The sequence below is a fragment of the Ostrinia nubilalis genome, chromosome 3 (genome assembly GCF_963855985.1).
Source record: "Ostrinia nubilalis chromosome 3, ilOstNubi1.1, whole genome shotgun sequence".
NCBI classification, from domain to species: domain Eukaryota; kingdom Metazoa; phylum Arthropoda; class Insecta; order Lepidoptera; family Crambidae; genus Ostrinia; species Ostrinia nubilalis.
Genome location: NC_087090.1, coordinates 15,768,441 through 15,784,901, shown reverse-complemented (window position 1 = coordinate 15,784,901; position 16,461 = coordinate 15,768,441).

The following is a 16,461-nucleotide window of genomic DNA, read 5'->3' as shown; positions in this document are numbered from 1 at the left end:
ACCTATCTCAACTAAATATCACAGACAATATCAAGTGACTGATTTAATAAAGTAGTAATACAATAGCTGGAACTTTACGATGCCGTACAAACTTGCAAATTATTAATATTAAATTCATCTCGGTGGTTTTGTTGAGATTAAAGACTCGCCTCTGCCGACGATACGCCGCGTACGAAGTGGATGGATAAGGCATTATCAGTTGCTATTTGTAAAGCATGTAGTACGAAACTTGACCAATAGATGGCATTGTCATATAGTTTTCTAAACCGCGGTGTTAATATTTTAACTGGTTGAAGAATTTTGGAACAGATATTCCATTGGTGAGGAACTTCATGGCGTAGAGAATCACCGTAGAGCAAAGTGTGTTATATTCAAAAATGAACATATCAACAATTACATAAATATATCCTGCTGGTCTTCATTGTGTTGTGTGTATATTTATATTTTATAAAAAAAGATTTTAAAGTATACTATTATGTATTACAAATACCCATCCATAGTAGAAACTTTGCTTGTTTCTAGATGGCGTTTGTGTAAAATGTCTACGTACGTTTATTAAGTTTACAACTTTCGTATATTTTTATACATCCACGTGCCTTACGGTTATGTCGAGCCATAAAAGCAGCAATCTCTTGTTTTATCGTATAAACCGAGGTGTTTTAAAGTATGACTACTTAACCTTAAGAGATTCTTTTCTAGTCTATGTAGACACACAAAGTTGCCTTACGCCCGTATTCACAAACGATGCTTGCTTAAATGAAGCAGCAAATCGAACGCACAGCGTTGAATAGAGCTCAGTGATTGGTTCGTGTGTCATTCTGTGCGTCCACGCGCACTGTGAGACCTCATAGTGTTTGTGAATACGGGCGTATTGTGTTACGGGATACTTACTTAACTAACTAGGCGTAGTGTCATAAAAGTCATCAATGAATTATACAACGATTTTTTAAGGTCAAAGTTGAGCTTCTAAAATACAGACTGGAAAATGTTATTTACAGTCAATCTGCAGATTACAAATTATTTTTGTTATAGCAAAGATATTGTAACACCGATGTAACATTTGAGGGTGTAATAAAGGTGCTACTTGACTCTACAGAAGCTTACTGATCGAAGGTCCGAAGAACCAGAAACATATTCTCGAATTACCTTTAGTTATTAAAAAGCGTTGAATAGTTATATCAGATAGTTTTCAGGAATTATTACTAATTGGTGCGCATAGAGCTCGGACTGTAGCTCTACAATTAATTAAGATATTTAGATAAGAATGTATTTAAATCAAATGTAGCTTTTTAATTTGTTTTCGTAGTTAATTACACGTTGTTTATGGCATATCCATATTCTTTCTTAATCTATGTATTCATTATTAAAGCGCTAGAGACGTAGACTTTTTATTTAAGTGGCTAGCTATAAGCGTCACAGACATTAAGGACCGTCTCCCCGGTCCCTGATAAGTTTCAGATAGGTATCTAACATATAACGCTACCTCAAAGGTCACTGTTCACCTCTAACTTTATCTGATGGATAAATTATGCTATACAGGATGGAATTTTGTAATGCCACCTAGAGGGAAAGTACTCTTAATGTTGTAGAAAGAAATTTTTTCTCAAAGAAAACATTCCTTAATTTTTGAAAAGAAATAGAACTGCATTCAAAGATTTCCAAAAATTTGCTCGCCACACCCAGGAATCGAACCAACTCAAATCTGTTAAAAATTACACCTGTATTTTTATTGCATCGATCATTGGGGTTAAGTATAAGGATGAAATCTCTCTAACAAACTTGATAAATCAAATGAAAGGAAAACCATGAAATCTTAAATTATTTTAATAATGTACAGAAAATTGTATGGTATAGTAGTGAATTTTCGAAAAATTTTAATGCAGTTCTCTTTCTTTTAAAAAATAAAGGAATATTTTCTTTGAGTAACATTTTCTATCTACAGTATTAAGGGTACTTTCCCTCCAGGTGGCATTACAAAATTCCACCCTGTCCTCGTATAATTATATTATGGCATGGTCGCGGGAGGTGCCTGGATGCGAGCGGCGCAGGACCGGTCTTTGTAGAAATCCTTGGGGGCGGCCTTTGTCCAGTAGTGGACGTCTTTCGGCTGAAACGAACGAACGAACGATATTATGGCAATGAAGAAAAGCTAAGGTGTATGAAATGGAACGTATACTTATTTGAACGCTACAAAACCTAAGAACGAAACATAAAGGCACCTTACACCCGTATTCACAAACGATACTTGCACAAGTGAAGCAGCAACGCTATACGAAGTGATTAGAGCGCTGTGATTGGTACCGCACTCACTTAAGTATTGTCTATATGATTTTAGGGACCCCGTGCGTGCGTCCACGCGCACTGTGAGACCTCATAGTAATATAAATGAATACTGGTGAAACATGTAGGTGTGTACTACAATCTACAATTTCCAGGGGATGGAAACTGCCCTCCCAACATTCGGACAAATGTACCTCATCTACCTTATCAGGAAGAAGTATTTTACCTAACGACGCGTACAGTGCTACAAACAGTCGTCAAGCATGTAAAATATTCACCCCTGTTTACGTAAGCATTAAGCCTAATTTAGCATGACCGATCATAATGGCGCGTATAAAGGAGCGTGGTCATTATCCAGAACATTCTTCTAACCTTGTAAACGCTAGAGCTATGATGACGTCATGACTATTTTATTAGTGCTGTCGCTTATCATATGACTAACGTCTGCTTATTAGCATGACGTAATCTCTATGCGACGTCATATTTGTGGTCATATTTCTGATAGCGATTTGTCGCCCTAAGACTAAGCGCAGACCACCAACTTTAAGTTGGCCGATAGTTGGGCACGATTCTAATTTGTATGAAGAATCGGCCGATACCAAATCCGTGTAATGTGCGCACTTTCATACATGCCCATACTTATTAACAGCCCGAACCAATTATCGGCCAACTAAAAGTCGGTGGTCTGCGCCTAGGCTAAATGGAACATTTTTTTTTTTTAATATTGGAAAGGTTTAATTAAAACCTTACTCTACAGAGGCGCCGTCCTGGTGCGATAATCCTCCTTCAATACCAGTTGGCGCTACTGACTCTGACTACTAGCTGCTACTACCAGCGAGTGACAGTATCTTACTTTACAGTGGCGTACAACTGATGAGCGCAAATACGGTAGCCCTGTCACCTTACCACGAGATTACGTTAGGTGTGCTAGTGACTGCGTAAAAACCAGCACTCCTAGCGGCTACTTTCATGAACTAAAATCTTCATAGATTTTTTTTTCAAGCGTTTTCTACGGCGCCAATGATTTGACATTTTCTCTGGCATTCAAACCCGCGACCGGGTTTCTCATTTCATTTGCTTCTCTTACCTGTTAGCATTAATTTAACAGTTAAACCGCCATAGCTGGAGTAGCGCCACATGAATAACAAGCTAGCTGTGGGTCTCCTACTTTCCTTGGCTTTTTAAAGCGCGTTCATTAAGTAAAGTTAACGAGTACCTTTCTATTCGCGGGAATTCTCGCGTTCCCTTAGGCTTTATTAATGAGGTTTTTCTTTTACGGAGGTTTTAGCTTTGCGCCATGAGAAAAATAAAACGGCCAGACCATTAGCGGGTGAATTCTTTTTTAAATGAACCTTTTCTTGTAGCTTCACCCGCGTGAATTTCAGCCACAGAAACACTTTTCCGCACGCGTGTTCCTTTATCAAAAACCGTGATGAAAACTTTTCAACGATTTTCCCTAGGTCTTAAGCTAAATCATATTTCATGCATGTAAGTAAATCGTTCAATGATTACAGCGTGAAAAAGCAACAGAAACAAAGTTACTTTGTTAAATTAGATAGGTGTTTATAAGAATAGTTTAGTAAGGATCATGCGAGCAGCGTAGGACCGGTCGTTGTTGAAATCCTTGGGGGAGGTCTTTGTCCAGCAGTGGACGTCATTTGGCTGTCACTAACGATCCCGCCTGGTTGTTCTTTAGGCAGTTAGCTATCCCTGGGATTACTCAACCTTCACTGGTTGGGTTTCATTGGAGGGCGAGCTGTAGATCCTGGCTATACAGGAGTTTCAATGGTGGGAAAGTGTAGCGGGATAAATTGGTTGTTCTTGTTTTGCTGTGGCTACTCTTAGCCTCTGCAGACGGTATTCAAATGTCAACGCCTCCCAAATATTTAGGGAAATTTTTCAAAAGTCTATATTTTGAGGCTCTCGGTTTGAATGCCGTTTTCCAAAAGTGCAAGGCATCAAAGGATTCTATTCTAAATATACGAGCATTATAAAACAGTTTTATAAAGGCAAAATAAATTATTGATGGAATCAGCCAAATGCATAAATAGTTAAATAACTATTTATGAAATTATCCAGTAGGCATGGACCTATAAAAAAAGTCGGACGGATTCTCATCAACAAAATACTGTGACATTAGGATACACCAGCTTGCCTGTACGTACAGGCCGGCACGCACACATTCACACCCTGATACACCACTTCGAGTGCAAACTTCACACAGTTGACACATTTAAGCAGCGAAAAAACAACACGAATACGACATGTCTTGTGTGATGAAATTGTGTAAAAACCGTTCTGTTCGAACAAACAAAAATTAAGGAATCACATTTCACAGGCAAAATAATAATCCAATCACTTATTTCCCGACATTAAAATATTGAAATTAATTGAAATCAAACGTCATTCACTCGAAAAAATAATACGTCAAAGACCAGTGTTCTCAGTTATTTACGTGGGAAAGTTACCCGAAATATGGGAAATTAATAATAATTTTAGGACTTTTTAGTTATTTATTACGCATACTATGGAAATAAAATAATTTATCATAATAATTGTGTTTTAATGGGATATATTTTCATAGGCAAATTTGATCCTTCCCAAAAATGTGGAACTGCGAAATTCAAATTTTCTTACATTGATTGCAAGTCAGTGTCAGGTTGTATGTAAAAAAAAATATATCAGAGATAATAATTATATATTGATGATGCATAAGATATGATTATAATGTACACAAGATTCGTAATTTGTAACTGCGTGAATCATTTTTGATCAACATTATGTACATACCCTGACACACTGACTTGCAAACAATGTAAGAAAATTTGAACATTGAAAATTTCGCGCCTACCTCAACGCATTCACCTTTTGATCCTTTTAAAATGGCACGGAATAACTCTGTCTACATTTCCAAGTAACATCTGCCGATCTATGTTTTTCTTAAAATAAATGGGTAAAATGTTTTGGCTAACATGGCATCCCTAAATTCACTCACACAATAGACAAACGCCAAAATTTTGCGTCACAGTTTTGTTGTAGCGCGAGTTCCGTCCGCCTTTTTTTATAGGTCCATGCCAGTAGGTAAGACAGTAAGGCAGACCAAAATCTTGTTTTACCAGTTGATGTCTAGACAATTCTAAATAGTCTGTTAGAAACTTATCTACCAGATACAATGAAATTTTGGTTGTCTAGGTCTTAGATAGGAAAAGATGATGATGAGAGGACAGATAAGGTCGATCGTAATAAAAAAATTAGCAACCTTATTTTGTATATTTTTTAGGAATCAGTGAAACTCCAAGTAAAATTAGTTAGGGTGGGTTGCACCATCTTACTTTGACTTTGACAAACGTCATAAATCTGTCAAACTCCATACAAAAAGCACCGGTTATTGTCATTGTTACGGTTAAAATAAGATGGTGCAACTCAGCCTTAATGTAGTTAACGTACCTAATTAACAAGTCTACAAAATGGCATCAAACATAAATCAAATTATGACCGCAGGTAATGCGGCGACGTTCCCAGGTTCGACCCCCGTCACGGTACAGCTTTCTAATTGCACCCAAACAATCGCTATAAATTATCCGTAAAGACACCGGGCCCATTACGTGAAGGAAATGCAAATGGATGCTGGGTGACATGTGACGTCATAACTATGACGTGACTCGCCAAATATTATAAGGCTGGGTTGCACCATCTTACTTTAACTTTAACTCTGACAAACGTCAAAAATCTGTCAAACTTACAAAACACACCGGTTATCGTAAAAGTTACTATTAAAGTTAGGTGGTGCAACTCAGCCTTAGATTTTTTTTACAAGAATAACCTACCACACAACAAATTTTGTGTGTAATGCCCTGAAAAAGGCCTACATACTAATAAAATACCTAATTTGATTTACGCAGAACTGACAGCCGATGGGGCAGCAAGGTTCTGGAATGGAGGCCGCGTACTGGAAAACGCAGCGTGTGACGTCCACTCACGAGGTGGACCGACGACATCATAAAGTTAGCAGGGAAGCGCTGGACGCAGGCCGGTACCAATCGATCAACATGGAAAACATTGGGGGAGGCCTATGTTCAGCAGTGGACGTCCTATGGCTGAAATTATAAATAAGCAAGCTAGGGAGATTCTATGAAGATATTTCGATTATAATAAGGATATATAGGAATTTTGTAGGTTGTTAATAATTGCGCAAACGTGGTCGCTGCGGTGCGCAAATCAAACTTAATTGGCGGCGCACTGTAGCAGACGAGGCGAAGAAAATCGGCAAAACCTGGAGCGAGCGAGCAAGCGCGAAGCTCAAGACCGAACGCGATGGAAGACTGTTGTGGACGCCCTCTGCCCCATCTAGGGGACATAGGACGTTAAGTCAAGTTAATTATGTGGTAAAGGTGAGCTTTACGTTGAAAGCGATCAGTTGCCATTCTAGTTGCTATTACAGCTCGGCCACTTAATCCCTTAACCCTCAAAGGAATTAATTTCGATTAATTACGTTAATTGTTCTTAATATTTTTACAGGTTAATTTTCGGCGTCATTACGTTTATTTCTCTTCGCAGGCCATTGCTAATGGGGCGTTAACTTTTTAGTTAATTAAGATTTTAAGATATAATATTTAGGAATTTGGGACTTCTTTGTTTTTTATAAGAGTCTTAAAAAAATATCTAGCTAGACGATGCAATAAATTGATAGAGCGAAGAATAGATAAGAAGAAGATTGTGTATGGAAGTTGACACTTATGTAATCAAAATATTAAGAGCATTCTTGGCCGCTTTCTTGAGTTTCAGAAAAAATAACTTAGGTTCTAAAATTTTTTTAGTTACGTCAATTTGAAGGATTTTCTATCTACGGTGTACTAACAAGTTTGACGACGTTTTGCCTGGAATCAAGAACATACGATGCTCAAGATTTATTTTAGAACTGACAGGGGTGTTGAAAGACTTACTGAGAGGATGGAGGCATAATAATAAGGTCATGTTAGCCCCTTCAGATAAGAAATCCTCAAACCTAAGTAACCTAAATCTGACACTGGCCCGGTTATGAACCATATCTTTTCTGTATTTATCCTCGTTATTAGCAAAAGGGCTCAACACACAAAGAGGATTTTTATTTTTATTACGTCATTGTTTGTTTGGGACCGGCTCGCGAACGGATAATGTATTTTGCGGTAACTGACATCCATCAGGTTAACCCAGTTAGCATTAAAGGGTTAAAATTATAATGAGTTACAATCTCACAGGTTTCAGGCGAGGAACTAAGTTTTAAAACCTTTTCATTTAAAACATTTAGGTCTGAGCTTAATTTCAATTTAAAATAGACATGCAACACTTTTCAGTTTCTGTTATTAGGTCTGCCATTAAAGACTTACACCCTTACTAATAAAACTTACACGCTCGTTGAACAGTGTTTTAAAGTGACGTTTTGTATGGAAATGACATTTTAAAACAGTGTTCAACAACTGTGTAACTTTTTATTAGTAAGGGGGTAACACTTTGGTAAGTGTATGTTATGAAAATGAAAATATTTATTGCCAGAATCAAACAATACAATAACTAAATGAAAGACCTCCACACTAGGCATTGCCTGTCCTGTGGAGGAAGGTAAGGAAAGAAATGTATGTTAATTTTGGAATATTAGGACAAGACAAAAATAATAAAGACACACTCTCGCATTATTTTTTACTATCGCGTTTATAAAATAGAGCTAGACCTAATTCTAGTGGTACGAGTAGCTTTTCGGCTTATAGGTATTTGTCTTTACAAGAAACTACATAATTTTTCCAACAATTGTATTTATATTTTAATAAATATAACTAGCCAATGTTCCTTGCTAATTCGCTTGCGGAACTCGAAGTTAGCTAACTCCAATTGAATCAGAATAACGTACTAAAGCGGCCGCAATTAGACAACAACCAACTTGATCTGCAGAAGTCAAACTAGTTTTATAAATTATACCTGTGGGGATACAAAAGAGCCGTAAGGATAGAGGGAAAATGGAGTTTCTCTTTTCTCTTTTTTCCCGGTTTTTCACGGGCGCAATGTTTTTTTCCAATTTTTTTTTACACAATACTTTATGTTACATTTCAGACTGCATCAGACTGGTAATTCATTTATGGGAAAATGCATTAAAGTCTTCAAAAAATTACCACAAGCTGTTGTATAATTGCCTATTCCTAAATTAGGTAAAAGCATTATTAAAAGTACCATAATGAAAAAGGGCTACTATAAAGGTCGATGATTATTAAAAAAGATCAATACATTTGGGATGTTTAAATGCCTAGCTCGCATCAGTATTTATACCTATACATAGTTATGATATAATGACTGTAAACCATTGGAAGGAGGAGGAGGAGCAAGGAGCTGACAATAGTGACTGAGTTTCTTGGCTGCTTTTTCTTAGCACTGGCCCATTTATTGTCCCGAAGTAGTGGTAGGATTAATACTGAGACGTGTAAATGGGGTTTTTAAAAAGTTTCTTGCAAAAACAAATGAGTTTTATGAAAGGTAGAGCCAAAGTACACACATCATAAATTATCGTGTGATTCGAAACTTTCTTCCAACCGTACTGAATATCGAATCAAAATTGGACGCAAAATCATATTACCGATTTCATGTTAATATTCTAACAGGGCTGGCCAGACAGTACAGTATGCCACAAACGGTGTAACCAATTTTAAACCTTATTACGTGAACGTTTAAGTATAATGGTTATATCAGTCAGAATAGTCAAAGGAACAGCTTCCCTAACAGATTTATGCAAGTTTGGTCTGTGTTGCATTGTTTTAAGGACCTTATTTGGATCACACAGATTTCAGGGTGTACATAGAGCATGTAAGCGCAGTTATGAACATGTATTTGCGAGCCAGGTCTTTATCTAGTTTGTGTGCTCGTCTCAATCCTAGCATACAGAGTAGGTAGAACAGAGCCACTTAAATTATGTACAAAACTAACCCTCGAACCCTTTTTGAATTGAAATTAGCTAGGTTTACGTTTATACTTCTTAAAGGAACTTTTTAGATAGATAGATAGATAGATAAAACGTTTATTTGCATAACAGAAACACACATTACAAACAGAAAGTACCAAAAGTAGGATAAAATAGTACCCTAAGGACAATATGACATGGTATGGTAAGACAGAAATAAAAAAAAAAACATTATGACATACAATATAGGTACACATACTCAATCATACAATACATTTTATTCATACAATGATTGAAAATACTGAATATACAAACTGAAATAACTGATTCCAGTGTATGAAGTTACTGGCTGTTACAGGCAACTGTTGTTAAATAATTAAATTATTGTATTATTTGGCATAATAAGTAGGTACCTACTTCTGAAATAAATTGAAGAATTTTAACAATTAAGAGTCACCCTTGGACGCCACGTTGACTGATGACCTTATAAAGGTTGCAGGAAGACGCTGGATGCAGGCCGTTTCCAACTATCAATCTAAAAATCATTGGGCCTATCCTATGTTCAGCAGTGGACGTCCGTTGGCTGAAAATAGTGCTGACGGATTTTGTCTTTGCAATGCAAACAAACCTACAATATAATGCTTTCTCTGTCCTTCCCTACCCTGTGGTAAAGGAGGTCGGAGTAACGAGCTCGCCATTGAAGGCGGCCGTCCATTGCCTCTGCTGATAGAACGCAGTGTTAATGATGGCAGCCAGTTATCTATCATTCACGCCCAGGTATTGAGTTAAGGGACGTAGACGTATCAGTCTGTGATTGGGGTTAGAGATAAATGACGTCATTTGTGTAATGGTGGAAATTGAAAATGTGCGTCAACGCTGTTAATCGTTGCTGTTAATAGTTTTTTTAATTTTTTTAAGAATTAGGAGTCCCTCAATGAAGATGTAAAGGAAGAAAGTAGAAGGAAGACGCTGGATAGATGCAGGCTAGTTCTGGAAATCATTGCCTGTGTTCAGCAGTGGACGTCCTGTGGCCTGATGATTAACGAATGTTGTAATTTTATTTTTCGTAGCAATGCAATAAATGCTGTCTCTGTCCTTCCCTACCATGTGGTAAAGGAGGTCGGAGTAACGAGCTCGCCATTGAAGGCACCCGTCCATTGCCTCTGCTGATAGAACGCAGTGTTAATGATGGCAGCCAGTTATCTATCCTTCACGTCCAGGTATTGAGTTAAAGGACGTAGACGTATCAGTCTTGATTGGGGTTAGAGATAAATGACGTCATTTGTGTAATGGTGGAGATTGCAAATGTGCGTCATCACTGTTAATCGTTGCTAATTATATCAGAATTAAAAGTTTAACGTCTTAAACAACAGCGGCTGCTGTCCCAAGTAGGGTTGCCAGGTGTCCGGTTTTAGCCGGACAAGTTTGGCTTTTTAGGGACTTGTCCGGCCAAATATTGTCTTATCCGGCCTGTCCAGCTTTTGTTAAGCTTTTTATGTGGCTGCCGCGGCAGTCGAAACTCGAGCCACAGAATAATGTTCATTCAAAGATGATAGTACCCACTCATGAGCTATAACGCTAATTGCACCCCCCCCCCCCCTCCCGTAATATGGTACGTTAGCTATTAAAAAGGTGTGTTCGGCTTTTAGGGTAAAATGTCCCGCCAAATGAAGGACAGAGTCCGGCTTTTGTGTTTTTGAACCTGGCAACCCTCCCGAGGTCAACATGATCTGCCGCAAGGACGCCTGTCCCAAGAAGCCGGACTGTCCCAAGTTTGTCAAGTCATCTTTTCATAAGCTATCAAAACACGCCTGTATGCGCGACAGGGATATAATCGACATATTCCTTGAAAGGAGTAATACTAGAGATATCTATAGATAATACTAGAGATAGCAACAAATTATGTCCAGTGAAAATAAAAAAAAGCTTACAAAAATCAAGTATCCCAATCACCCTGTATAACTACCAAGCACTAGGGGAATATTGTGTAGTAGGTATGCCTTATTTGCCAGCTCAATTTACTAGCTTTGTATTTCGTTGCCAGCTATTTTCTTGACGCCGTCAGTCCAACAAGCCGGTGAGCGTGTTATACTCTACATTTTGCTCTTTCTACATGTTTCCAAGAAAGTAGAAAATATTCAATTGAATTGAAAACGAATTGGGTTTTTCAACGATAGAATTTGGAATTACACAGAAGTTGTGGTTTCAATTGCTCTTTTACATACATAGAGCCCTAATCAAAATGGTCACTTATCCGCTTAAAGCCAAAGTGTAGTCTGATGTACCCACGACCGCTCAAAATGGCTCAATAAAAAGTCACGGCCCTAAAAAAAGGATTAGACTAAGAGCTAGTGAACGCCAGACCTACTACATTTTATAAAAACTGAAAGTTTCTCAGCGTATGCTCCCAAAATAGGATACATTATACATAAAAGTCAGATTTTATGGTATAACGTTAGTAGAATTACAGTCTATTGAATATACAGAAAAAGCCACCGTAAAAGTTAGACTTACGTTATGTTACCATAAAATCTGATTTTTATGTAGGTATAATATTTGGGTAATAATTACAACTATTTTCCCCAAAAGCCAGACAGTTTTGACAGTTCCAACTCCTTACCAGACAGTTTTTTTAGGGTAGCTCCCAAAGCCACCATGACCCAAACTTCATAATTCACCAACATTATATCCTATGTTGGGAGCATACGCTGACAAACTTTCAGCTCTTATAAAATGACGTAGGTCTGGCGTTCACTAGCTCTTAGTCTAGATGAGAAATAATTGATTAGGACTCTATCGAGCCAAACGACTGTATTTAGGGAAGGGCGATACCCTTCCGAATGTCGAATAGTGGCCTTTGATCCTTATCCAGCATCTAATACAATCTGAGACGATGGTTGCAGCTCGTATTCTTAACGAAAGCGTTATACAGGGTGGCTTGTAACGAGAGAAGCGAATTTTTCGACATAAAATTAAAATTTCTTACTAATAATAATAAAGCTGAAGAGTTTGTTTTTTTTTTGCTTGAACGGGCAATCTCAGGTACTACTGATCCATTTGAAAAAATATGTTAGATAGCCTATTTGCCAAGGAAGGTTTTAGGCTATATAACATTACCTTATATCCAATAGGAGCGTAGCAGTAGGTAAAGAAAATTGTCACAGCTGTCGTATGCTGAGTGGAAGCCAATTTGGCATAATTTTTAAATTATTTTTTTAATGTATTAATTTCTGTAATGTGTTTCTTTAGCAAAAACGGAAAATGTTATCCAAACTATTTTCACGCGTACAAAGTCGCAAGCAAAGCTAGTATCTCATAAATGGTTGACTTGCCTAGGCATATTACATAACTGAATTGGTTGAAAATGACCTGTATTATAATCCCTTACAAGAGTGTTCACTCGTTACAAGTCACCCTCTATAAAAAACAAAATAGCATCGAATTATTTTGCTAAGACACGAACTAGAAATAACTAAGTTGACGTTCAAAATAAATAAAACAAGACGCTGTGCAAGGTTATTTAATAAAGGTATTTTCAGTACAAACCTTCAGTCTTCAAGACTTTCTCAAGTTTCTTAATTATTTTCGCCTTGTCACTTGTATTAAATTAAATAGCACGACTCAATTAAGTCTAGTTTGATTTTAATTCTAATAAAGACGATATTACAAGTTTGAATTTAGCTAAGCTTTCGTTTATTGCTTAATGAAAAATAAATTGTAAATATCATACGGTTTTGCTTCATTAAAGTATGTTTTAATAACTTTCACTTAGCAGTCTTATGAAAATTAATATCTACGTTGTAGGCAAGGTATACAGATGTAGGTCTACGTTATAAAATATACTTCCATTTGATAAAAACACAAATAAAAGTATGCCCTCTCCCTATTGTTACAGAACACTCAGAACTTTTTATTGCTTCAACTTTAATTAACAATTGCAAAACAGGAAAAGGTTATACCAGAAGAAGTAAGACAAAAGATTAGAAGTACCTCCATATCCGTAACTTGATCTATAACCGCCAGTGGTTTTGCATTCGAGGCGTAAAGCACTATACTTACCTGGAAAAATATACTTGCTTCAACTTTGGCTGGAAAACGCAGCGTGCGACGTCCACCCACGTGAACCACGTGGGATAAAGGTAGCAGGAAGGCGCTGGATGCAGGCCGCTACCAACCGTGCGATGTGGAAATCATTGGGGGAGGCCTATATTCAGCAGTAGACGTCCTGTGGCTGAAATAATGATGATGCTGATGATGTGTTTTATTTGAAATGCATGGAAAATTTCAAAAATATCGTCACAAAAGAATTATTTCTTTATTAGTCCACAAGTTTTTAAGTGACAGCAATAATGCTACAGAGGCGCTTCTTAAAATGCTTTTTACTTTTGTTACGTTTAAACCACCTTTTGTGACACCCTTCGGCCTGATCATTACTTTCTATCTGATGACATGTAGCCCAAGCGCCTCTGTAGATAAAAAAAGTTACGTTACATTCTAAATTAGACTTGAAAAAGAAATCGCTTAAAAATCTACTCGTAATTTACACATACAGCACGTTTTATGTGTGCTGCCACCTCATGTTCCATGGAATCCCTTCCTAGCTAACGGCTGCTTGTAAGTTTTTGTCGTTCCCAAACACTAGCCCCATTTTAATGTGGACGTTTTATCAGCCTTTTTACTGCGAAACTTTCATTGTTCACAGAAACAGATGTCTTCCAAAGTTATGCCGGATAAGGCGATGGCAAAAAATATAACAACAATTTTATTTAAAGCAGCCAAACTTTGGATACACCATTTCGCTTTTATAAGCGCGTTTTGTTAAGGCCGCATTTAAATAATAATAAAAATACAGAAAGGGAAAGTTTCGGCAAACAGAATTTGTGGAGTAGGTATGCGGCGTACGGTGTTTACAGGGTGCGACGCGATTGTGGCTCTGACTGAATCCTATAAATAAAGCTAGTATAGGTATTGTAGGAGATCCGCAGGAGAACCAAAGTGACCGACATAGCTCGCAGAATTGCTAACATCAAGTGGCAGTGGGCGTGGCTCGTAGAGACGATGGCCGTTGGGGCAGAAAAGTTCTCGTGTGGCGACCACGGGCTGGAAGACGTAGCGTGGGCAGGCCTCCTACTAGGTGGACCGTCGATCTGGTCCGCCTCTGTGGTCTAGTGGTAAGACCACCTGCTTCAGACGCAGAGGTCCCGGGTTCGATTCCCAGTGGGAGCAGATTTTTCTGTTCGGTTTGGTTGGTGGTAGGGCTTGTTCTAAGTTCGCCCGGCTAGCAACCACCATCTTACCTAAGTCTTTCGCCATAACAACAATGTTAACAGCATTGTTGTGTTCCGGCAGTTAGAGGTAAGATAGCCAGTTCCTCCGTGGTTGAGGATTCCGGGTGAAGCTCGCTTCCACCTTCGGCGTGATCATCACTTACCATCAGGTGAGTGAGATACAGGCCAAGAGCTTCCTCGTTGTGGATTAAAAAAAAATGTTGTTGTATATTAGTCGCGCTAAAACTCAAGATTGCCGATTGGTAGAGTAGAATATAAAAATCAATCAAGACAATCATAATTTATTCATCCAATTACCCCTCCATAATGCTCACGTAAATATTACCTAATAATATCTTTTCTCATTATTATCAATACATTTTCCTGGTATTAGGTAAGCCACGGTACTTTCTCTTGGGAAAAATATAATATTTTGCCGTTTTTCTAGGAAAACTTTATCAAGTGACTAATCAACCAAAAAATATAACGTTGTATTAAAATATATTCAGCTTCGCCTGAAACAAAGAAACCATTCTTTTATTTGGTGCCAATTAGAAAGGCTGTAATTTTATGAATCGTGCTGTATGACGACCACGTACAAAGTTTTTTGTTTAATTGAAATTCCATTTGTTTTTGTAGCAATAAAATCTTTGAATTAATCAAATATTAAGACAGAAAAATCGTTTTGCATTATTTTCGAATGTTCCTATTTTCCTTTCAGCCTAGCAATAAGAAAAACACTGGCATATTTTGTTGATCGACACTGAGATTAGGTATAAAGAGGAAAATATTTTATTGTTTGTTTGTTTTAAGGGAACAGGCTCCGGAACCGCTGGACCGATTTCAAAAATTCTTTCACCATTAGAATCCATTTTTTCTGCTGTAAAATATAAAAAAGTTAGTCAAGAAACTTCGATATTTTATTATTTATTAAAAATTACATATTTACTCCGCCGAGCCAGCTAATGTCAAATATTAAAGGTGTCAAACAGGATACGTTCATAAATTGAAATTACGATTTGTACAGTCGCGGAATGAAAAGGTTCGTCACCTTAGTGTCGGTTTTCGCTTGCACTAGGTACTGTAAGAGTCAAACCTGCCAACATAACAGTGCAAGAAACAATGCTGCTAACATTTAAATAAATGTGACGTTTGCTAACGAAGAAGGTTTTGCTTATTTTTCTATCCCATCAGTGCAATGTTACAAAATGTATTTTTTTTTATTTAATACAAATAATAATGGCAGGTTGAACCAACAAGAAGGTTTTAGTTTATCAATCATAATAATCTTCTTGACAAGATAAATGTCAAACAACTTTAATCTGAATAATTTTGAACTTTACCGACTAACAGTTAAAGATTATTTTCTCTAACTCGAGATTATTCTGTAACATAGTTTCAAAAGGTAATATGTGCTCGCGATTCGTTGAAGGAATCAATTTGAAAACTGACGAACCTTTTCATTCCGCGACTGTACTTATTATATCGTAGATTTAACAATGACAACTTTTATTTACAGTACGAAATTCGCCGAGTCAGCTAGTGTAATGTATGTTGACAAATCAGAAATTAGTTTGGTTACGAAATAATTGTAACCAGACTATAGCCTGTTTTGTCGACTGTACACCTTTCGTGTATACTATAGTGGAGGAGGCTCATAGTCCAGCAGTGGACTGTAAAGGGCTGTTGATGATGACACCTTTCGTAGTCAAAACCTTAACCAACATGGCGGATCGATTTTCGTTGTAAAATGTTTATCGAGCGCGTAGCAAATTGCCGGAGACACGGGAACACTCTCAACCTGGATTTGTTTATTCAGCCCTCGAGAAACTAGAGTTTGAGAATGCTGGCCGTAATGAAAACTTGCCAGAAAAGAAAAACAAAGGAAAATAAGTTGATGCTACGTTTTGTGATGATTATGATTGCAATCACGGGAGGTGGCGTTGTGGTTGAAGTTTTGAAAAGATGTAAGAACATATTTAAAACGTTTAA